We start from the raw sequence: 24,715 nt of genomic DNA on the forward strand, positions 1-24,715 counted from the left end.
TGTGTAGCAACCCAAGGGGGAGGAAGCAACAAGAATAAATACCCCAACATTACTTTTCTCCCTCCCTCTGATCACTTGCCAAAACATACCAGGGACCAAACCAAACAGGAAAACAGGGGACAAAGTAAGCATGGTGATGAAGTCCACATGGGTCAGCCTCCCAGGACAGAATGGAGTAGGGTAAAGATCAGATGGGGGAGTGCAAACAGGCCCTCTCTCCACTCCTTGATTTATAGACCTTCAAAATAGACATGGTCACATAGCTGATCCAGCCCCACTAACCTAGGCCAAGGGAGAAAGATGAAAATATTTCATTTTGGGATTGGACTCACATAAGCTTTTAGGATTCAAATGGCCTTATTCTACCAGTCTGGCCACTACTTTGCCAAATTGGAATTTTGTGTTAAAATTACAAGAGATTGAGAGCAAAAGAAATGACTCTTACTGTATATATGCAGTGACACATGCGACCTTCATGTCAAATATGATTCTTGGGGTTGTTTGAGGGTCAGGATGCCCAGGCTAAAGCCCTGGTTCTGAAACATTACCAGCTAGGTGATTCCACACAGTTTCCTCCACCTCCTGTAAAGCTACCTTGCTGCTTCTAACTCTGACATACTGTGATTCTATTTTCATTTTTTCCCCAGTTACTACTCTGACAGATTTAGGACCTCTTCAATTTCACAGAAAAGAACCACATATTTTAAAATTGAGCTCAAGAGGGATTATTAAAGGGTGTATGAATAGTTTATCTTTGAAAAGAGAAAGCAAATAAGCTGCAAAGCAAAATTTAAAAAGTATCTTTAAGTTTTTAACAGAAAGGAAAACATCTTCTCCCCTGAGAAATTATTTTCTCTACCATTTATTAAATATTTTACTGCATTTTCTGGGCATTCAAAGATGAACCAGATGTGAATTCAGCTCTTACAGAACCTCCAGACTGGGAGGGAAGAGGAAACAGACATAGGAGAAATGACGAAGTTGCAAAGGTTGCAGTTATTTGAGATGACTTTTGAGGATTGTTAGGATTTTATTTTTTTCCTTTTATTAAATTAAATTTTATTTTTAAAATTTGCATATAATAATTGTACATATTTATTGAGTACATAATGATGTTTCCATACATATACTGTATAGTGATCAGATCAGGGTAATTAGTATACCTATCATCTCAAATATTCATCATTTCTTTATATTGAGAACATTCAATTTCCTCTTGCTAGCTATTTGAAACTAGAATCATCTTACAGTAGTATAGAATACTCTAACTTATTCCTCATATCTAGCTGTAATTGTATTTTTTAACAAATCTCTCCCTATGACCCCTTCCCTCATGCTTCCTGGCCTCTAGTATCCTCTGTTCTACTTTTTCCTTCTATAATATCAACTTCTTGTAGTTTCTGCACACGGAGGAGAACATGCGGTGTTTAGGTTTCTGTTTCTGGCTTATTTCTCTTAACATATCCTCCAGTTTTATCCATGTTGCCATCAATGACAGGATTTCATTCCTTTTCATTAGTGAATACTATTCTATGATGTATATATACCACATTTTCTTTATCCATTCATTAGTTGATAGACAGAGGTTGATTCCATATCTCAGCTGTTGTGAATAGTGCTATAATAAACATGAAGACACAGATATTTTTTTGATATGTTGATTTCCTTTCCTTTGGATAAATGACAAGTATGGGATTGCTAGAGGATATGGTAGTTCTATTTTTAGTTTTGTTGTCGTTGTTGTTATTGTTTTGAGACAGAGTCTTGCTTTGTCACCCAGGCTGGAGGGCAGTGGCGCAATCTCGGCTCACTGCAACCTCTGCCTCCCGGGCTCAAGCGATTTTCTTGCCTCAGCCTGCTGAGTAGCTGGGATTACAGGAACGCGCCACCATGCCCAGCTAACTTTGTACTTTTAGTAGAGACAAGGTTTCACCATGTTGGCCAGGCTAGTCTCAAACTCCTGACCTCAAGTAATCTGCCTGCCTCAGCCTCCCAAAGTGCTCGGATTACAGGCGTGAGCCACCACGCCTGGCCTCTTATGTTATTTTTAAACGAAAAATGTTAAAACATCCATGAAAGGGAGCAGTAAGATTTAAGTTTGAAAAGTATGTTTGGGTCAGATATAAATGAGTGGATAGATGAATCACACCTGGGGGTAAAAATACTGAGTTGAAATAGCACCAAAAGGGATTTAGGTACTTATGGAAATGGCTGTTCATCATAAAGGATTTTAGCTGTTGAAGTGGATTATCAACAAATGTAATGGAAAGTCTTAAATGTAGGATTCTAAGAACAGGACAGACATAGCTCAATGATGATATCAAAACAGTCATGATGGAGCAGGGATGAACATGAGGGAAGAAGGAGGACTGGTTGAAATCGAAGACTTCTTGAGGCCACATTCTGGACTTAGAATATGGTGTTGAAAAAACAAGAGAGACTCTGAAGTCAGGTGGTATGGACTTGGATGTTTGTTTTAGTTTTAGTTTCCCCAAATTCAAAATGGGGTTGAAATACAGCTCTTGTGGCTATTCAATACCATAACTTATTGAAAACAATTATCACAAGATTGATATTGTAACTAGACATTCAAAAAATGTTAGCATGCATCCTTGTTTTTTTTACAATGTTTGAATACCATAATAAAGCAATTGCTTCTTTTAAAAATTTCACTTTTCTGAGCCCCAAATCCATGTACTTCTCTTTTCTGCCTTCTTTTAGTTAGCTGTTGACACCTAAAGAGCACTGGTTTCATTTAAAAGTTAAATCCGTCACCATCATGCAATATACAAAAGTAGATCTTTTGCAAATACACTACCATCCATGTCCTTAGATTTTGAAGGTCTATTTCACTTAATAATAGCATTTTAGGTATAAGTGAGAACTATCCTCTAATCATGTGGATTTTTATTCTTATGCCAAATGCCCATGAAGTTTAAGCATTCTTCAAGTCCTGGGCTTCCCTGTATTTTGTTATTAAGAGAAAGGGGTGGTGGGACCTGGACTATGGTTTCCCACTTATGTGATATTCCTCAACATATGGAATCCTTTCTCTTCTTCTTGTTCATTTGAAACACAAGAAACAGTTTCGTCATATGGTGTGTTGATCTGAAGAGTCCCAGAAAGGGTGAGAGTTCCCTGTGGAATTGTAACCAGGAACAGAATTTAGTGGGTGCGCAGTCATAGACCCAGAGGGTTCTAGTGTTCTAAAAGAAACAAAGTGAGAGGAGCAACTCTGGTATTAAATAATTAAATACAAGAAAAAGGCCAAAGGAGGAAAATACTTTAGGAATGAGTGGCTGAGACTACACCAAGCCACATATGAATTAGGAGTAGAACTGAGATGAATTGTAGCATTTCTAAATTTTATGTCAGGTTATTAGAATTTAGAGCTGAGAACATGAGACTTGGATAGGTAAAGTCATTTTCCCAAAGTAACCTAACTATTTAATGTAGGATCTCAAGCTAGAATCCAGACTTCGATAGCCCAGTTCAGATCACCATCTCTGCACCTAAGTATATTTGGGAGTTTGGAGATATTGTTAAAAAAAAATAAAAAGCTGTATTTAGGCAGAATGAGGTGGAGCCATCTTTTCTTCTCTTCTGATCAGTCTAGGCAGTTTTCCTGGCTTAGTTTTAAGATTATGACTGTTTCAGTGTCATTTATATATACATATATATGCATATATATATGTATATGTGTATATATATATTATATTCCTGGGCAATATTTTTCTTGCGTTTTTCATCAAAGTGTGTTGTAAAATCACTTCTGACGACTCTGTTCCTGGTCAGAATGCCCAAAAACTGCACTGACTCCAAATTTCCAGCATGGCCAAGAGACCAGGATGTGGCCATTTTTAAAGTGTTTTATCCACTGGGCACACGCAGTGCCATCTGCCTCAGCAACTCCATGTACCTGTATTCCTAGAGGCACAACTGCAAAGCCAACAGTTTACCCCAAGGCTATAACAGGCTTTCTATACCCTCACTTCTCCAGTTGGACTTATCCAAGGCTATCTAATTAGCTCCTCTATATCCTACTCAGGTCTTTATTTTCTCCACAATACCAGAGAACAGAAAAAGATTGTATTTGTACATGTTCTAGTAGGAAAGGTGTGCTGTAGCACCATCTAACATCACAAAACTTGGACTCCATCCTGGGCCAGGATCATAGGCCATGTATTAGGAGGTTAAAAACTTGATAAGATATTGCTTCTTCTCTCAAGGGAATTACAATATCATAAGCAGAATGAGAAATGTCACATGAAAAGGCAAAATGCTATAGGGCTGGAATGAAGTGATAAAAATGTAGAAATCACATCAGGTTCAAAGGATTTCAAATGATTTTGTTCAGAATGTAGCACTGAGATGGCCTTTGATGGATGGATAGGATTTTATAGACTCAATGGCCGGAGGAATGGAGGAGGGATGTTCCAGACAGAGGGAGAAGCAAAGCCAAGAATCAGCAGCAGTTAACTTTGGGCCATGGTCAAGAAACGCTGAATAGTTTAGCTGGACCAAAATTTTGGGTAACAATGGGAAAGGAATGGAAGATAGGAAAAGATGGTTAGAATCGTATTGAAGGAGTTGAACCTTGAAGGTTTTTGATGAGAATAGTTCTTGAAAAAGAGATTCAAACATTTTAAGTGACTCTGAGGATAAGGATAACACAATGTGTTCATTCAGGTGCCTGGGAGGGTGGCCATAATGAATGATCTGAGCTAGACCTGTGGGAAACCACTTGTTCACACTCAGGGAGTGCTGGAGCTAGAGTCTAGGGATGTAGCCTCTATAGAAATGCTGAGGGAGACTTGGTTATTTTGGAATGTTCGACCTTACCTGGTCCTGTTGTTAATTTCTTTTCCCTCCTCCTTCTTGGTTTACTTCGATAGCTTAGTGAACATGGTACAAGATGTATTCTCAAGGAACAAATCGTACTGCTGCTGAAAACACAGTACACCACTCCCAAAAGCTGTATCCTGTACAATTTGAATGTCGTGAGTACTTAGAAGCTCTTTTCTTGATAAAAGCCCTTAGCTGAATTTTGAGTGTGCGCTTTTGAATTTAACCAAAGAAGAGGAAGACTGCAAGAGCAAAGTTACCTGCATGACAGGATGCACTTTGTTAAAACTGTTTGAATCAGTGTGATTTAGTTGTATTTATGTGGATACTAAATAAGGTACTCCATATTACTACATTTTAGGAAAGAAAGCCACACAACACACCAGTAATCTTAGAGCTTTCTAGCATTTTCTTCCCTAAAATGAAGTAGGACAATAAAACTGTGTTTGAAAGGGACTTAACTTAGACTTTAGGAAAGTTGAGAACGTTGACGGCCATAGAAAGACTGGGCAAAATAATCAAGCTGATCCTAGATGTAAACTATGCAAACACAAGGGAAGAATTGTATATGCTTGTAAAGAAATGACCCAGGAAACAGCGTTGCACAGTGTTGCACTTTGTGTCCTACCACTTTACAAAATGTAAGTTTTTGGTGTTTTTAAAGTTGTGTCATGTGCCAGTTCCTCTTTTCTAAATTGCTCTGGGACATAGTAGGGACTCAACTGATAATTTATTGAGGGGATGAGTGGAATCCTCATGCATCTAATACTTTTTAAAAGATCAGAAGCTTTAGGTGGAAATGTAAGCAAAATAAATAGATCAGAAAAGTTACATAAGTATGTTATAAGGGACTGGGTAAAATGTCAGCACTTGGGAAGTTTCAGCAGCTGTTGGGAAATGCAGCCAGAACAGCCATATTGGGTTCCCAGGAGAAGAAGAAAGGCCACTCCCTTGCCACAGCACTAAGCACCTGTTTTAGTAATCAGTGTCGGCCTGGGGCTTTGCAGCTAACTTTTAGCCCTGAAAGCACCCATTGGTTTGTGAGGCCTTAGGTGGTTTGGCCAGACCCAGGAGTAAAGCATCTCATTTATTTTAGTCAATGTTTGCCTATTCCAAAGGGCACTTGGCCATAGATATCTGTACTTTTTGCTGTATTCTCTCTTTGTGAGCTGTAGCTCAACATCCTCTGGGAACCTCCATACCTGGTATAGAGTTTTAGTGTATGTACACTGGATGCAGACACATTATTATATTTAATCCACATTACACCCCTGTCTTCCTTTACAGCTAAAGGATCAGAGAGGTTACGTGACTTGGCCAAGGTCACACAGCTAGGAGGTGACATAGCTGAAATTCTAACCCAGGATTCTTGGCTTAAGCACAGTATTTTTGTCTGTTGCATGGTGACAGATGCAGGCTTCATTCTACCTTCACTGCCAGGGCAGCAGGGCCTTTCCTGCTTCTGTACTTTGGCGTCAGATTGACTGACTGGGGATCAAATTCCAGCTCCACTACTTCTTGCTACGTGACCTGAGGCAACTTGCTTAATTTTTCCCAACCTCCATTTCCTTCTCTGTTGATTAGGCTCATGATTCCTTTTCACAGGATTTTCCTTCCCTTACATAAAGCTGAAGGCTGCCTGTGTTGGAAAAAGACTGAGTTAAGATATTATGTGCAAGTTTGTACAAGGCAGCCTCTTCTCAATTGTGGCAGCACTGTGCTTGCTCTAAGCCCTGGATTTGAGAGAGAGAGAAGCAAAGCTCTTCGATGGAGAAGTTAAAGCTCCAGTTGGTTAATTTCCAGCAGTAAAGCCAAGTCTCACCGAGCCCCTTTCCTGTCTAGGAAAAGGCGATCCTAACACCTTTCCTAGGGGTGCTTTGGGTATTCACTGAGATTGTGCATATAAAAGCCCTCTGTGGATTTCAAATAATCATATAGATGTTCATTCTTATTATCAGAATAATCTCATTTCCAAATCAGGCCTCTCAGCTTAGACTTTTCTAAGTCCACATGAGGTCTCCATTTTCTCCTCTACTGGGAGCAGTAGATTACCAAAGAAAGAAAAGGTAGAGATATGAACGTGCTTCCCATTCACTACTCCCTACCTCTTTCTTGCAATCATGTATTCTGGGACTTTCTTCATGGTGGGACCTTTCACACAACCCTCCTCTTCAAGCTGGGCAAGCCTGTTCTTGTCTCTCTTATACTTCAGGAGGAAGTACTGGAGAAGATGTAAGTTTTTAAGCCTTCATTTGGGGGGGATGTGGAAAGAAGGCAAAGGAGAGATGGGCAGGGCGGTTTGATTTCATACTGTTCCCAGCCCTTAGTGAAGTACTTGGCATCCTAAGAGGTACTTTGTAAATACCTGTTGAATGAATGATTGTGGAAAGTTGGTGGCAGGAAGAAGGGCTAGATATAGAGAGCTGTTGGAAAAGCATGAAGTGTGGCCAAAGAATTTTGCTATTCTCCCTGTTGCTTTCAGACAGGTTAACATCAGACTGCTCTGGAAGCTGTAATTGATGAGGCCAGATTCACAGGGCCACAAACAAAACTCCCTGTTGTTTTCATTTCTTTGTCTTGCAGACAAACGCATCAGCTATTTGAAAAAGCAAGCCCAGAAAACAACTGACAAACCAAACAAATCTGGGAGGCTCAGCATATACATTTTTCTCTTCTAGAAGCTCCGAAGTGCTAATATACCATTTACATTTAAATCTGGCGACATTCAAATGAAGAAAGCCAATGTAAGTGAGTTATGTTGGATGCCTCCTCTTCCACAACTCCTCCCCTTGAGTCATGACATTGGCAATTTCAAATAGGAAGCAATCCCAATGAAAGGTTGCGAACACCCTTTCGAGGTCTTTCTCCTTGTGGGCCCCACATACTTGCAACTACATTCTTTCTCCTGAACCAGGCTTCAGCCAATAAAGCTGTTCATAATCAATATATTTTATTTTATGTATTTGGGGATTTAGATCCTGCCAACTTCCAAAAGGACTTAAGAGCCCTTTAACATTTCAAAATAAAATGAGGAAATAAGGGATAAAAATAGAACCTTATAAAATGAGTAAGGGAATAGACGTTACAAGGCATCTGAGTTGACCTAATTCTTGCAGCTATAGCCGGTAAACTAAATCCCGGCTTTATTTGTGGTTAGACCAAAAGGGAGCACACTGTGCTTACATAGCTCTCAGTGATGTGTCGATGTGGAAGAAGAAAAGTACCATTCGAAATGATTTGTAGAACTAAACCATTTTTTAGAGCTATAGCTTAAAAAGACACTATAGTTATTCTGTCAACAACCTCAAGAGAAGTCTGTGCATATAACACTTACTGCGAGCAACCCCTCGGGCCTGCAGCCATACTGGCCTTTCACTTAGTCACTTTGCTACACTGTTCCCTCTGCCTGGAATGGTCTTCTCAGGAGTCCACTCACCTTCATCCAGTTAACCTTGCTCCTCCTTTCAGTTTCTGTTCCATCAAAAGAGCCGTCATCTCCCACTCAGATTGGGACAGGCCCCCTTGTTATAGGGTTTCAGAGCCCCTTGTACTCTAAATAATGACACCAGTGAGTGAGTATGGTAAACTATGGTAGGGATGGATTGAAAGGAAAAGACATGGTCCTGCTCTCAAGGTACTTATAATTCCTATAAAAATTAGTATAAATAACACTCACTCATTTGTTTGGTACCAAGCATGTGCCCATATAAAGAAGGTAAAGAAAGACAGTTTATTATAGTAGAAAAAGTCCTGACTTTGGAGTCATACAGCTTACTGCTTATCAACTACTTAACCTCAGGGAATTTACCTGAACACTCAGAGAATCAGTTTTCTCATTTGTAAAATGGAAATCTTATGCTTTGCAGGATTATTGCATGGAAAATAAATAAATATTATTATCTAGCACATAGGCAGTACCCACTAAATTGCTTAACACACGATTTCCATTCATGAAAAGCCACATCCTAATGAAGGATGGAATAAACAAATAATTACAACATGAGATTTTGATATTGCACAAAATTGACATTGAGCAAAGGAGCAGAAGTGCAGAGAAGAGCAAGGAGCTAACTCCCTCTTCCCGAGCAATTAGGGAAGTCTCCCCAAAGGAGGCTACTCCAGAGTTCGGTCTGGAAGGATGAGTAAGCTTTTGTTGGATGGAGAAGAGAAACGTTTTTCAAGTACAGAAACATGAAAGAGCATATGCTGCTTGTCGTGGGAAAGGTGGGAAAGTCAGCGCCATCAGAGAGTAGGCTCTCTGTGACCAGGTGAGGACAGGGCACATCATGGGAGATGAGGCCAGAGGGCACAATCAGTTACAGATTGATCATAGAGACGTACGTAAGATGAAGTCCTAATAAAACAGATCCTCTTCATTTTATTCCTGAATGTTCTATTTTTAGTGACCAGATTCCATGCTTTTCGCTGGCAAAAAAATGTTTTTTTCTATTTCCCTGAGAAATTTCACTTTATTCGTTCGTTGAACATGTATTTCTGTATGTTCTTAGAATTCAACACTAGCCCAAAGTTTCTGAGAATTCTCTGTTGGCTGCTTAGACAACTTGGTATAATTCTCTGTCACATCTGTCATGCTTTCCTGCCTTTCCGAGCCTGCATTGTCCAGGCTCCCATGCCTCCCATGGGGGGCGCAGACGCATCTCAATTGGCCTCTTTGTGCAGAGCGGAAGGCAGGTGTGAGCTGTGATTGATGGCTGGCTTACATGGCCACAGAGAAACTGGCTCTGGGCATTTTCTTTTCTCCTCAAGGCCCAATCCATTCCTTCTACCCAGACTTTCTTGTAAGAGAATTTCTTTGAGTTGTTACCCTTGGAATTTTTTATTAAGTTGTTGAGTTGTCAAATATAAACACATTTGAAAAAACAGGAATTTGATTCAGATCCTGAGGAGAGAAATGATGACTGAAGGTTCGAATAACTTTTTTTCTTTTTATTTCCATATTAAGTTATGCATCACAAACTATGGTACAGGGTAGTAGTTGTGATGCCAGATGTGTATCCTAATGACTAGGGGAGCTTTTAAAAAATACACCCCCTGGGCCTGATCCCCACCCCCAACCAGAGATGTATCTTCAGAGGGTGTCTGGGGAGGGAGACCTGGGGAATCTATGCTAAAAATTACTACTTTGCAGGCAATCTTGATATGTAGCCATAGGGGAGAACCTACTGGGGGAAGAGGATGCTATGATAAATAGTCTTAGTTCCTGTCCCACCACTCCACCATATCCATCTGTCCTGTCCTGTCATTCAACAGATTCTGTTGAACATAGACTATGTGCCCACATGCTCTTAAGCATGTGGGACAGATCCAGTCGCAGTCCTCATAAATCTTACATTCTAATTGGGGAGATAAACAATAAATAAGACAGATAAGCAAAACATATTAGCTGCTGCTACTTGCCAAGGAGAAAAAAATACAGCGGATAATGTATTTACTTCCTTACCTCCCACTCTCAATTTATCCAATCTGGCTTTTATTCCCAGCTTTGCAGATTGTTCATTTGTATGGGCCCAACCCTATCCAACTTGCCAAATCTAGCGGGCACATTTTAGTCTTTGTCTTGCTTGGCCCCTCTGTGGTATTCAGTATGACGCATTACTCACTCCTTAGGTAAATATTGAGACAAGTACTGTGTCTTTACAAGTTAAAAAATAACTTATTTTAAAATTTTTCACAACTATACCTAAGATAGGTAGTATTATTTTTGTCATTTTATAAGGGGGAAACTGAGGCACACAGAAGTGAAATAAGTTGCTCAAGTTCACACAGCTAGCAAGTGGAAGAGTGGACATTCTTCTCTTTGCCAACTCTCCCTTTCCACACCAAGCTTCCCTGTTAACACCCTAGGCTTCTTTTACTCCTTCTCTTATCATTCGCTTTCCAACAGATCCCAGGCTCATCTTCCTCTGCTAGCCCCTTACGTGCAGACATTCTATGCTCAGTCTCTCCTTCCACACTCACTCAGAACCATCTCTTTAATGCCCCCATTTTTCTCTATTGCCCATATCCCTGTGACCCCAAATTCACACTGTGGGGCTGGGCATCTCTTCTGACTTTCCAACAACCTAACTGGTGCATGCATTTGGATATCAGGTAGAAACCTTTCTTTGTGCATTTAATAGGGGAGTGACTAATATGTGCCAGGTGCTACATGGTTATTGCAGATATTATAGTGAACAGGGCAGATGGGGTCTCTGGCTCATAGAAGTTACTCTCTAGCAGGAAAGACAGTCCAAATGCAAAGACATCTCCAAATGAGCTTAAATACTGTCTTCCCTCTCCCCTGAATACTTACTCAACTTCCTGTTTTCTCAATTTCAGTTAATACCACAACCTCAGAGTTGCCGTTAATTCCTTCTTCTTCCTCCAGGCCTAAATCCAAGTGTATCTCCTACATACCTCTTGATTCTGTTCCCTTCTTGCCATCACCACAGCCTTGGGTTCATTTCCCACTTAGAAAACACGGTCAGCTTTCTGTCTGGCTTCCCTGTCTCCAGTTCTACATGCCTCTAATCCATTTGCGACACCATTTTTTTCTAAACTTGATTGTGCCCTCCCCTCTTTATATCCTCCAGTGGGGCATCTATCCGGCAACACCCCACCTCTCGTGATAATGGATCTTCTTTTCGTTAGAGCCCAATTCATGTGGTTGGCCCAGCTCCAACTGCCTTCTTATGCACTCCATGCACCTGGCCACAGTGATGAGTTTCAGAATGGGCAAGAAGAGGCCAAGAAGAACTGTCATGTATAAGTATTGGGAAGGAAATGGTCTCACTCTTGCTCTGAAATATGAATTGTTTCTTTTTCTCTGCATTGGGAGAATCTCTCCAAATATGAAGGCAGTGCATGAAAAGAAGCTGACCCAGTCAAGACAGAGCCTTAGGAAATTGTTTGAGCTCCTGGATGATTTAGTTGTTCATGAAGTGGGCTTTACTCGTGGACTTTACCAATCACAGGGGTCAATATATTTTCCATGTTAGAATCCAGTGCTGGCACTTAATGGCTATGTAACTTTGGATAAATTATTTAACCTTTCTGAATACCAATATCCTCATCTCAAAAATGGGCATAATAATAACACCCTCACAGGATTGTAATGAGTTCCGAATGAGTTAATGCGTACAGAAAGCTTAGAACATTGCTAAGTGTTAACCATTATTATTATCACCATTACTTAGCTGAGTTTGGTCTTGGGTTTCTTTAGCTTGTAATTGAAAGAGTCCCAACAAATACCAAGTCCCAACTTTGTATCCAGCTTACAAGGCTGATTTCTAGCCTACTCTCCAATGGCTCCATCACAGTCCTTATGCCTCTGTCTTGCTTGTATTAAATTTCCAAAACTCTCCAAACATTTATGCTGTTTCAGATCTTTTTCTAGGTATACAATGTTCTTTCTGCTGAGAATGCTCATCCGCATTCACCTAGCAAAGTCAGGTAACGATTCTAAGCAGCAAGGAGAAGCAACAAACTTAGGATGCCAGCAGTTTGGGGTCTGATTTTGCCATTGATTATCTGCTGTCTCTGGGCAATTCTCAACAATTTGGGTCCCCTGCATTTTAAAAATGATATTTTCTTGATTCTCAAATGTACTTCTCTGTGAACAGAGTTCTATAGATTCATTGACAGTCAAGGATTCCTTACTCAGCTCAAGTTTCAGGTGAGGAAAAAATAATAAGGGTAGTGTATTAGGCCATTCTTGCTATAAATAAATACCTTAGGCTGGGTAATTTATAAAGAAAAGAGGTTTAATTGACTCATGATTCTGCAGACTGTATAGGGAGCATGGCGCCAGGCATCTGCTTGGCTTCTGAGGAGGTCTCAGGAAGCTTACAATCATAATGAAAGGCAAAGGAGGAGCCAATGTATTATATGGTGAAAGTGGAAGCAAAAAACAGAGAGTGAGAGGTGCGATGCTTTTAAACAACCAGATCTCCCTCGAACTCACCCATCACCAAGGGAATAGCACTAAGCAGTTAGTAAGGGGATCTGCTACCATGATCCAAACACTTTCCACCAGGCCCCACCTCCAACACTGGGGATTCCATTTCAACATGAAATTTGGTGGGGACACAGATCCAAACCATATCAGTTAATTAACTCTCCCTAACTCCCATTGCTGGAATGGAGAAGACAGACTTAAATCACAGCAGGAACAGTTGGCTCCCTAGAGACAAACTTCTGAACAGATAGGTGGTCAGCCCAAGAAACAGGGCATTAAGAAGGATGTGCTTCCTTTCTTAGATCTCAAGAAGGGACAAGTGAAATTTCTTCCTGGTCACATTCCCTGGTCCCCACCCCTGCCTTTCTAAAAACTCAAGAGTTCTACAATCTGACAGCAGCCAAATTAACTTCTATATCTTTAAAAGCAAGAATAGTTTTCCATTGTCTCTAACGCCTGGCTGGGTTTCTAGAATATTTGGGAATAGCAGTAAAATCAAAATGTTTCTTCTGTATTTCAGTGGGAAGATACTGTCTCTGGGTCTGCATCCCTGAAGCTTTGTTTTACTGTTGGAGATGAACAAATGTAAATAATTTAAAGCATCGCCCCAGTAGTATTTTCCTCATTTAAATTTTATTTCTATGTAAATTTACCTCAGGCCTGGAAAGGTTTGTTTCTGGCCTAGGATAAATGGCTGTTTTATTGCCAGAGTCCAGGCTGGCCAATTTCCCCAGACACTGGCTAGCTCCTGGGTGGTAGAGTTTGGCTGAAAGACATCAACGCAAACATGGTCTCTTTTTCCTTTGCCTGAACTACTATTCAAATGAAGATTATTAAAGGGATCTAAATGTGAAAATGTTATATACCAGCAACAGACACAACCCCCAAATGTGTGCACATGGCCTAAATTAGACCACCTAAGTAGGCGGTGTGCAGCCTAGAAATTATAAGAAAGGAATTGGATAATGAGAGGCAGCAGTCCGTGAAGCCAGCCCACCGGCAGAGCAAGTGCAGCATCCCTAGAAGGGTTTCCTAGAGGGAGAAATGGAAGCATGTGGCACAGGAGTGGGAAGTCGCCCCGTTGTTTCTTTCCCTTCTTTCCCATCAGATTCATTTCCTCTCAACTCCTCTGTAAGAACAATAGTACCTGACTCACAAGCCCAGGTCCCCTTAGCTTCTCAGGTCACATTTTCTTTGAAAACATTATCTTATTAATACTTTTAATAGAGAAGCACTACATAAACATTCTACCCAATAAAATAATCAAAAATACATCATAGAATTTAATGATTTCTGTCCCCGCCATCTCCTTCATTTTCCGCCCCCTAAGGTTACACCTTCCACACTTTTTTGTTTATGAAAATGTGCATATACATATATGAGGAGGAGGATGATTGCTACTTGTTTTTATAAAAATAGAACCATATTTATTTTTCCATAGCCTGCTTTTCTTAACAAGATATCATGGAATTCTCTCTGGGTTAATAGATATTGGTCATTTTGTTTTTCAATAGCTGCATAATATTTCCTATTAAAGATATACCATAATTTGAACTATTTCTCTATCAATATACATCCAAAAATAAACAAAAATAGCAATAAGCATTCTTAACATAAATATTTATGGGCTGGCAATTTTATTTTTATAGGATGAATTTTCAGAATTGGATTATTGGGTTTGTGTATTTTTTAATTTAGTAGACATTTCTAGTTTATTTTTCCAAAAGGTTGTAGCAATTCAAGCCTTCCCAGAATACAGGGCAGTGAAAATCTCCTCCAGGTTTACCAATTCTGGGTTTTCTTCTTCTTCTCTTTTTTTTTTTTTTTTTTTTTTTGCCCATGTGATAGGCAAAAATGATGTCTTTAAACTTACTTTATGCTTTCTTGATTACAAGTGAGGTTGCTCATCTTTTCATGGACTTTTTTGTTTCTTCTGCTGTGAATTCTCTTATCCTTTGCCTATTTTTGTACTGGGTTGAAGTTGTCTTTTCTTACAAATTAAATGAGCTCTGTATATTAGGGAGATTAACCTTATATCTATCATATCTGTGACAAAATTTTCCCCCAGGACATCGTCGGTATTTTGACTTTGTCCACTTAATCTTTTAACAATAACAAAATGTAATCAAATATCATATGTTGGTGTTTTCCTTCATGGCTTCTGGATTTCTTATCTTACATAGGAAAGTCTTCCTACTTCAACATTATGTAAGTATTATCCTAATTTTGTTCTAATGTATAATTTTTTCATTAACCTTTTAATTTATTTGGAATCTTTTTTTGTGTATGGTGAGAGTTAAGAATTCTTTATGTTTTCTCCTAGATAGCCAACTATGTCAGCAGCATTAATAAAATAAACACTCCTTTTCTCATTAACATGTTCCCTTTGTCGTATATTAAGTTTCCACATATACTTGGATTTATTTTCTGAACTCTTAATTCTATTTTACTAGTCTGAGCCAATGTCATTATATTTTTATTGTAATGGCTTTGGATATTGGATAAGGCAAATCTACCCTCATGATCCTTTGTTCTTTTTTTTTTAAAAACTAGTCTCAGATATTTATGTTCTCATTAGAAATTTAAACTTATTTTATGCAGCTGATAAAAATTGGGATTCTGTTTGATATTGCATTAATTTTGGAAGGATTGCTATGGTAAAGATAAATAATTTCTATTGAGAAAATGGTATATCTTTTTCATTTGCTCAGAATTTTTTTTCACATCTGTCAATAAGATTTCATAGTCTTCTTTATCATTGACCCTGTACCTTTCTTGCTAAATTGATTCGTGGATCATTTCATTGGTATTGATATTGTGAGTGGGTTGTTTATCAAGTTGACTTCTAATGCCTAACTTATAATGGCTTGAGCTCTCCCCCACATGGTGTCATGACTCCAACCCTTCTCAAAGTGTTGCCAAGTCACTCACAGAAACCCACCTTTGTGCTTCCTGCCTGGTCTGTTCTTGCATTTACTGACAGGCATGTGCTCTGCAGCTCTGACTTTCTCTTGCTGCTCCCTGCAACTTGGGAAGCCTCGCTGTTGCCACGGCAGAGGCACCATCATAAGCATGATAACACCATTGCCAGACCTCTATCTCCAGGGACTTCTAAAGCTGTACATTTTCAGGGGGCCCAAGTGGTTCTGGGTCCCATAAGAGGCAGGGAGAATGGCCTTTTCCCTAATTCCATACCACATCTCATCCCCTAGTTCAAATGAATCTGCTTGTTCTCAGAACCTTCCAAAGTCGTGCTTGCACAGTTCCATCAGCTCTTGTTCCTGCTCCTCCTCAGAGCCTCTCCAAACCTTCCTGGCTGTGGATTCAGAAGCCAGAACAGCTTTTTCTTTCCTCTTAGCTCAAATCCATCCCCACAACCCCCAAATAAAAGTAACGTAGTTTCTCCAAAGTGTGACTTTCCCTGTCTCAAGAGTTAAAATCTGTGTTTTTGACTCCTGAAATCCTCAGGATCACTAAAGAGCTCCATTAGAGCAGAAAGTTATTTTTCTTATTTAGATAAAAACCAAAAACCTGATTGAGTTTTCCCAGATCAGAGAAAGAACTGTTTTGGAGGGTTAATCTCTACCTATTACGACACTAAAAACAGTTGGAATCTTTAGGAATACAGGTTTTCTCCACCTCTATCTTCTTCAGCAAGGTTTCAAAATTCACAGGTCCAAATTTTCCCAGGAGCTCAGATCCAGTGTGCTGTGGGCTTCTGCTCCCTCCAGCAGTCTCTGCTGGAAGGAAGTTTCTCTCCAGCCATGACAGGGACTCCAGCAACTAGGTGGCAGAGGGAGGTCCATTTACTTCCATGTCTGTCTAGGAACCACTGAGCCTTTTTCATTACACATGATACTAATGCAATTTCTTGAGGCTCTCATATACATTATTGGATTCAGTCCTCATAACAACCCTATAAGATAGAATTAATTTTTCCCCATTTTACTGCTGAAGAAACTGAGGTTGAGAAAGGTGAAGTAAATTGTAGGGCTAACAGTGACAGTGATGTAATTAAAACCTAGCTTGTACTCCATAGTCTGAGCTCTTACCTGTGGTAATATATCTGGGGGGACAGGGAGGATCCTAGCACAAACAGTTCATCTGAGTGCCAGTCCAGCGACTTCCCCCTGGAGTCTTGACCCAAAGGCCTTGAACAATTCCTTGTGGTAAAGCTCAGGGCCTTCCATTTCCCCTTTTTATCGGATGCATCAACTCACTTCTGAGTCTTTGTTATATGGTATTATTATCAGGTCCTTTGTTATGGAGTTTAATTGTTTCTGTGTTACAGTTTAATACATGGAAGCTCAGAGATTTTACAAAATAAAGGAAGCAGGGTATTGAGGTGCAGATCATAAAATTTTTGTTAGGAATGAAAGTTTAGAGTTGGTAAACAATCAGCTATCTCAGTAAATTATCCTTGATCATTTCATTTGTTGTAGTTTGTAGTTTGACTTACATTTAATGTGTAAATGTTTTCTTGTCAATTTCTTTGGTTTATATATACAATTTACAAATTGATTTTGATTTCTAGTTTTATAAGAGCTATAAGCTTAAAAATTTATACCCAGTGTTAATTTTGTTCATATGTATGTAACACTATAATAAAAACAATCTACATCAACATTGTAGATTCCCTGAAAATATTTCCCTTTGTAAGGACATTATTTAGAGAAATACTGATATACAGCTTCCCACTGGATCCTCCCTACAGCTCTGTGAGGCATATTTTCTCATTTCAGTTTATAGACCAAGAAACGTGGGCTCAAGCAGGTATGTGGACAGCCCATTAGAACAGATGTAGACAGTGACAAGGCCAGAAACAAATCAGGGTCTGAGTCAAAATCTAAGACTGTTTCCCAGAAACAACTTCTTTTTAGCAATGAGACACTATTTCACACTTTCAGCAGAAATGTTATTTATTATATCTCTTCTTAGGGCAATGATGTTCAAACTTCAGGATTTAAAAAATAATTCCTCTGAAAAATCTAGTTTAGCAAGGCTGACAAAACAGGCAGCATCTAAATTAAATTTACTATAAAGGTTAAAAAAATGTGTAAGTTACTTGAGTGATATGGTGCCCTCATGTGCTTTGCAGACGAAACTTAGGAGATCACAAGGTTGGGGGAAGCAGACAGGAGGATGTGAAGGAGGAGGGCAGGACAGGGTGAGGCAAGAATTAGAATTAGAGTCCAAGTATTCTCATCAGGGAAAGAGAGAGAAGGAGAAGGAGAGGAAGAGGAGGAGAAGGAGGGAGAGTGGACAGGCGAGGGGAGAGGGAGTGGGAGAAGGAGGAAGAAGAGGAAGAAAAAGAAGTAGAACAAGTAGCAGTAGTAGCTGGACTAGATCAAGTTGACAAGCCTGGAAGTATGAGAGCTAGTTTCATTATTTTAAAAAGTCCATCATAAGGATACGTGGGGTAGTTAAAACATCAGGCTTCTTTGTTTTGGCTGTAATTATATTAATTCAGTGGGGGTATCACTGGTTGCTCATGCTAAGTAGAAATTCAGATGAAAAGGGCTGGGCACAGTGGCACGCCTGTAATTCCCAGCACTTTGGGAGGCTGAGGCGGGTGGATCACGAGGTCAGGAGATCGAGACCATCCTGGTTAACACAGTGAAACCCCGTCTCTACGAAAAATACAAAAAATTAGCCGGGCATGGTGGCGGGTGCCTGTAGTCCCAGCTACTCAGGAGGCTGAGGCAGGAGAATGGCATGAACCTGGGAGGCGGAGCTTGCAGTGAGGCAAGATCGTGCCGCTGCACTCCAGCCTGGGTGACAGAGTGAGATTCTGTCTCAAAAAAAAAGAGAAATTCAGATGAAAAGTTCTAAATGATTTAGATTAATAAAGTTAGAAAAACAACTTTTTAAAGTTATTTGTTGAATAAATAAAATCTTCAAAAATACGTATTTGTTCAATCAGTAATTATTGTGCATCAGCTATGTGCTGCATGTACGCAAAGATGAATAATATATTGTCCCTCCTCAAAGGCAAGTGTTGCATGCACACTGGGGTGGGGATTGATGGCAGACATATGCCAGCATTTATAATTCAATGTGAAAATGCAATGAAGGCATAATGTATAGAGGATTAGGGGACTGGGAAGATCTAAGGAAAGAGGTTCCTGATGTGGCCTTAGAGGTGAGAGTCAGAGAAGGCTTTCTCCAGGGGTTAGGAAATGAGCTAAATTATACAAACTATGTCAGCAGGGAGGAGAGGGAATTCTGGCCCAAGGGAACTATGCAGCAAAGGCCTGGAGGTGAGAAACAGCATGGTGGTTGGCAGAGAATTCTGTAAGCAGTTCAGTGTTGCATGTGCATAAACTGTAAAGCAAAAAGATTTAAGAAGTCAGTAAGGGGCCAGATATTGGAAGTCACTTGTATAGAGTGACCATAAAATGTATCATCCAAACTGGGATGCTTTTGAGAATTAAAAGAGGACACTTTATATCATAACCACAGGTTCAAACATGTAAACCTGGACATTTGGCCACCCTATTCATAGGTCATGTCAGACAGCTTAGACTTCGTCATTGAGTGACGGGGAATCATTGAGAACTTTTCAGCAAAAAAATGACATAATGAGATTTGAGTTTTAAAAGATTATTTTAAATAATAGATCCATGTATATTGGATTTAAAAAAAATGCGTTAGATACAGGGAAACCTCTATCTTCTCGATGCATTTATTCAAAAAATCTTGTTTGAGAGCTGCCATGTGTTGGCACTATACAGGGGCCTCTAACACGAACAAAACCAGAACTGATTCCTGCCTTCAAGAGTTTATAGTGTGATGGAAAAGACTGTGAACAATTAAATAAGCCACAAATAATTACAGAATTGCAAATGTGGCAATGCTATGGAGGAGTAGTAACTGGTGCTATAAGAACATACGATGGGGGATGAAGAGGTCAGAAATGACTGAAGACAGAAGGAACGAATCTTCTGGAAAGAAAAAGAAGGTATGCAAAGATCCTGTGACAAAAGGTATGCAAGGCCTGACAACACAGAAATAAATGGGTGTAATTTGTGGGCAGCAAAAATTTCTTTATATAGTAACAGATCAGATGCTGTGTGCTAATGTGGTCCTCCCCAAGAAGAAGAGTATAGTATGCAGTGAGCCTCACGCTGAGCCCCTCTGACCTAACGCGTTCCTCACTGACTGGCTAAATTAACAACACAACCTCTATGCCACCTAGGTGGAATTAGGAAGCAAGTGGGTAGCAATGTCTATCCTCCTGTGGGTTTATCTTGTATATACACTTCACACTGTTTTTTGCTGAGCCAGTAGTAAACTGATGTTTAACCACCATCAACAAAAAAACCCACAAGACTGATTCATCACCTATTTCAGTCTTCAAACCCAGATCTGCCTTTATTGAGCAGGCTGGCACAGGAGAGAGCACAGCCAGTTGGAGAGACTGGAAGGCCAGTGTGGCTGTGATGGGCAAAGCAGTGGGGTTTGAGAGGGAGTGTGAAGCAAGACCAGTCCAGATATACACACAGGGGCCACAGCATAGTTTGCATGCTATGTTAAGCAATTGTGTTTGCATCTGAAGAACAATGGGAAGCCAATGGCAACCTTTTGGATCTTCAGTCAAAACGACTGCTCTAGAAAGAAGAGCTAAGTGATGGGTAAGAGTGGATGCTGCCATACCAGTAAAGAGGGTATTGCAGAGGTCCAAGCCAGAGATGATGGTAGCTCTGTTTAGGGTGATGAAATAGAGACATTTGGTACTCACCAAATATCCAGTTGTTCCTATGCATTTCCCAGTGTCCCTTGGAATTAAACTGGTTCATGTGAGTAGTTCTAGCCAGTGGCATAGGAGCAGTATTGATGTGTGTCACTTCTGGGTAGAGGCAATAAATGAGTGGGCTCTGTCTCTCTTCCCTTGCTGTAGTGACACTGGAGATCCTGACTCCCAGAGGGCAGAGCTCCAAGATGGAGGAGGGATGCTTGATGTGTATTGAGTGTGATGAAAGATAAATAAACTTTTGTTAAGACAGTGAGATTTGGGGCTTACTTGTTACCAAAGCATAGAATAGCCCTTTTTGGGTAATATAGGTTGTAGATGGTGGAGATAGACAGAAGTGGGTGGGTTTGACTGAGAGATCTTTTCGAAGCAATTCAATAGTCCTTGGATATAAATTTGAGATGGAGATGTGAGGAAAAGGGAGGTGTGAAGAAGGACTCCTCAGTTTCTGGGTGCATGTTTAAGTGGATGGTGGCATCAGTCACTGAGATGGAGGACAATCAAATTTCTAAAGATAGAACAGATGGGCTCACATATCTCCAGAAGGAACATGGAAGAGTGAGAAGTGGGTTTTGACCCCAAGTGAAAAAAAATGGGTAGGTTTTCAGTAAATACTTATGACTAATATCCGCTGCTATCCAGCTGTGATTTTAGATAATTTGCTTCATTTAACTGGATCTTCATTGCTTAAATGAATACAAAGGGATAAGAACCTATGCCTATATCAGGGCTTATTTAATTCTGAAGCTCAAATTATGTTAACTCAGTAACAGCTGGCCACAAAGCTAGGACTGTTTGTTGGTACTAGACAACCCCAAGAGCATGACTACTGATGCACAACCTATTGTCGTGAATTCTTAGAAGTAAATGACAAGGGGAGTTTTGTTGAATGAAGATAAAACAAGTTGTATTCTTAACCCAATATTTCTCCCAATTTGAGAACTGTATTAGTTATCAGTTGCTGCACAAAAAATTACTCCAAAATTTAGTAGCTTAAAACAACAAATATTTATTATTTCAGTTTCTATGGGATCGGAATCCAGCTGTGGCTTAGCTGGATGCCTCTGTCTCAAGGTGTCTCATGTGGTTGCTGTTAAGCTCTTGTCTGGGGCTATGATCTCAACTGGACAAGCATTTGCCTCAAAGTTTACTCATCTGGTTGTTGGCAGCCTCAGGAGATTTGCTTCCAAGTTCATGTACGTGGACCTTTCCATAGGGCTGCCTCAGCATGGTAGCTGGCTTTCCCCAGAGTGAGCAAAGAAAGTAGGAGCACTTAAGACAGAAGTTACAGCATCTGTATAAACCAATCTTGGAAGTCACTATTTTGCCATAATCTTATTTACTTCTTCTGTATTTTCTTTATTAGAAGTGAGTCAGTAAATCCAAGAGGAGGGGATCATACAAAAGCTTGAATATCAGAAAGTGATATTAAGAAGCTACCTACCACTCTGGTGACTTGGTTTATACAGGGGAAAGGACTTATGGATCTATTTGGCCAGAGAGAAGTGCTGTTGTTTTCCTTTCATCAACCACCTATAAGCCAACAAAATCACAGCATTTGCTGCCTCTGGGATGAACTATGTAAATTCTTGGCTCATTGACATTTTGTTTACTTTCTCTTGGGCTAAGCTCTCCGGAGACTGGATGAATAGAATTTCCCTACCAAAACACAGGGGTTCACAGGCCACAATTTACCATGTTTCTAGAGTGCTTTTTTTGATGTTGCCAGATCTGTGGTACCTTAAGTCTTATCCTGGGGCTTGGCCCCTCCAGGTTCTGTAGAATCCCAGGCTTTTGCTCCTGGTTAAAGAATGGGGTAGGTCAGAAGGCTTCCCTTTTAATTAACTAATTTTTGGGCTCACCCAGGGACAAAAGAGTCCCTTCTCTCCTCCCTCCCTCCCTCCCTCTCTTCCTTCCTTCCTTCCTTCCTTCCTTCCTTCCTTCCTTCTTCCTTCCTTCCTTCCTTCTTCCTTCCTTCCTTCCTTCCCTCCTTCCTTCCTTCCTTCCCTCCTTCCCTCCTTCTTTCCTTCTTCCTTTCTCTCTCCCTCTCTTTCTTTCTTTTTATTTTTTTTTAAATTTGCTACAACCCATCTTTGGCTCTTTTTTGTGATATAATATAGTAAGTGATTATAAGCATTTGGATTCTAAAAAGTAATAACCCAGAGAAGAGTCTCAGTTCTGCTTCTTAGTTGTGTAATCTTAGCTTAAGCTTTCTGCAACATAGTTTTCTTACTTATAAAATGAGAAAACCACCAATGCTTACCACATAGGATCATTATGAAGAGCACTTACAGCACTTGATAAACAAAAGGTACTCAAAAATGTTCAGCATTATTAGTGTTCTAACTCTTCATGTCCCAAAGGTGCTTGCTGTGTCTGAAATGCCTTGTATCACTGCAGACAAAGCTATGAGAGGATACAGCAAAGGCAATGATTCTTCCTTCTTTATTACATCGTGTTTGCAACCATAGCCCACACACTTTGCCATTTTTTTCCCTGCCCCTTTCTCCTCTTTCTCCTTTTTCTTCTTTCTTTTTTTCCCCCTACTTGTGATTTTCTTTGATTGTATGGCATAGAATTAGGATTTGAATATTTCTTCATGTTGGATATATGAAAGGATATGAGAAGGATGTATGGGTGTGAGTAACGTGTGAAGAGATAAATTGCCCTTCTCTTCCATCTCTGCCTGATAAAATCCTCTAAGTCTCATTTTAAATAGCACCATTTCTAAAACAAAACAAAAAAAAAACTTATCTAAACCCTCAACATGTGACCAGCAACCTCTCCCTTTCTACCAACAAACTAACTGTATTTTCCTTGAGGCGTTTGACACACTACATTCAAGTTTTAGAGCCAGTGGAATGCAGTTATTGTTTTCAGTATAGCAAAAGACCCCTACACTCTGATTTCTCAAATCACATTCCAATCCTATTTAGAAAAAGAAGCTCTTGGCCGGGCATGGTGGCTTACTCCTGTAATTCCAGCACTTTGGGAGGCTGAGGCCAGCAGGTCACCTGAGGTCAGGAGTTTGAGACCAGCCTGGCCAACATGGGGAAACCCTGTCTCCACTAAAAATACAAAAATTAGCCATGCGTGGTAATTTTTGTAATTAACAGGCGTGGGCTCCTGTAATCCCAGCTACTAGGGAGGCTGAGGCAGGGAGAATTGCTTGAACCCAGGAGGCGGAGGTTGCAGTGAGCCTAGATCATGCCATTGCACTCCAGCCTGGGCAACAGAGTGAGCCTCTGTCTCAAAAAAAAAAAAAAAAAAGAAAGACAAGAAATAAAAAGAAGCTCTCATTGTAAAACTTGCTTTCCCACTAAGTTAGAATTCATCAGCCACCTTGATGAGCCAGAGGGAAAGTCCCCTAAATGTCACTACTTGGATGAGGAAGGTGATCCCCTGGGGGCTGTGTGGTAGGGCCTCAAATCGAGGCCAGGGTACATTTCCTGCTCAAGGCTCAGCCTCCTGAAATTCTTGAACACGTCAATTTCCAAAATTAGAGAGGACACCTCACAGAACAGCTTGGCAGCTTGTAAAGAAAGGGATGAATGCTTCCCAAGGAGGAATTTCTGGGACACCAAGCAATAGAATAGAAGAAAATAGGACAAACGGAATAGTCCAATCAAACTGAAAGTTCAGTTCCCTCTAGCCTGAAGGCACCTTATATAAAAAATGTTATTTATAAAAACATGTGAAACAAGCAGTAAGTAAAATCAATGACTTTGACATATTGAAGAGAGAGTCTAACCCTCACCATAAGGATTTTACAAACATGATTAGTAAATTTACCATAATTTTTAAACCATAAAATTTAATGTTCCTTCTACTTCAGGTTTCTAACAAGCTCTGTGTTAGTGGACAGTATGGTGTCACCAAGCTTCCTTCTTCAGGATGGCACTGTCTCCTCAGCTGTCAGGAGTGCTGCCTGCTGACTAGTCACAGCTGACTGAGGAATTACCCTTAATACAATGGAGATGCCTCACCTGGATGCATAAAGTTATGCACTCTCCCTGTGGGCAGCTTGCACCCAATGGCCAGTTGACCTGGGGGGTACAAAGTACTGCCAGCTGGGCTCAATTCTGTCATTCTAAAGGGTCATTGCTGCTCTAAAGCACCCTGAGGGTAGAGCTGAAGCTTTTGCTGCAACTGAATTGCAG

General features: G+C 40.1%; 1 long non-coding RNA gene across 1 annotated transcript; it reads left to right on the plus strand.

Moving 5' to 3' along the window:
* Positions 1-3,396: 3,396 nt before the first annotated feature.
* LOC131384538 (uncharacterized) lies at positions 3,397-19,764 on the plus strand. Its single transcript, XR_009215490.1, has 4 exons — positions 3,397-3,516; positions 4,896-5,000; positions 7,429-7,589; positions 19,640-19,764. It is a non-coding gene; the product is annotated as an uncharacterized LOC131384538 (long non-coding RNA).
* Positions 19,765-24,715: the final 4,951 nt, after the last annotated feature.

This window comes from Hylobates moloch, unplaced genomic scaffold (assembly GCF_009828535.3).
Source record: "Hylobates moloch isolate HMO894 unplaced genomic scaffold, HMol_V3 SCAFFOLD_11, whole genome shotgun sequence".
Taxonomy (NCBI): Eukaryota; Metazoa; Chordata; class Mammalia; order Primates; family Hylobatidae; genus Hylobates; species Hylobates moloch.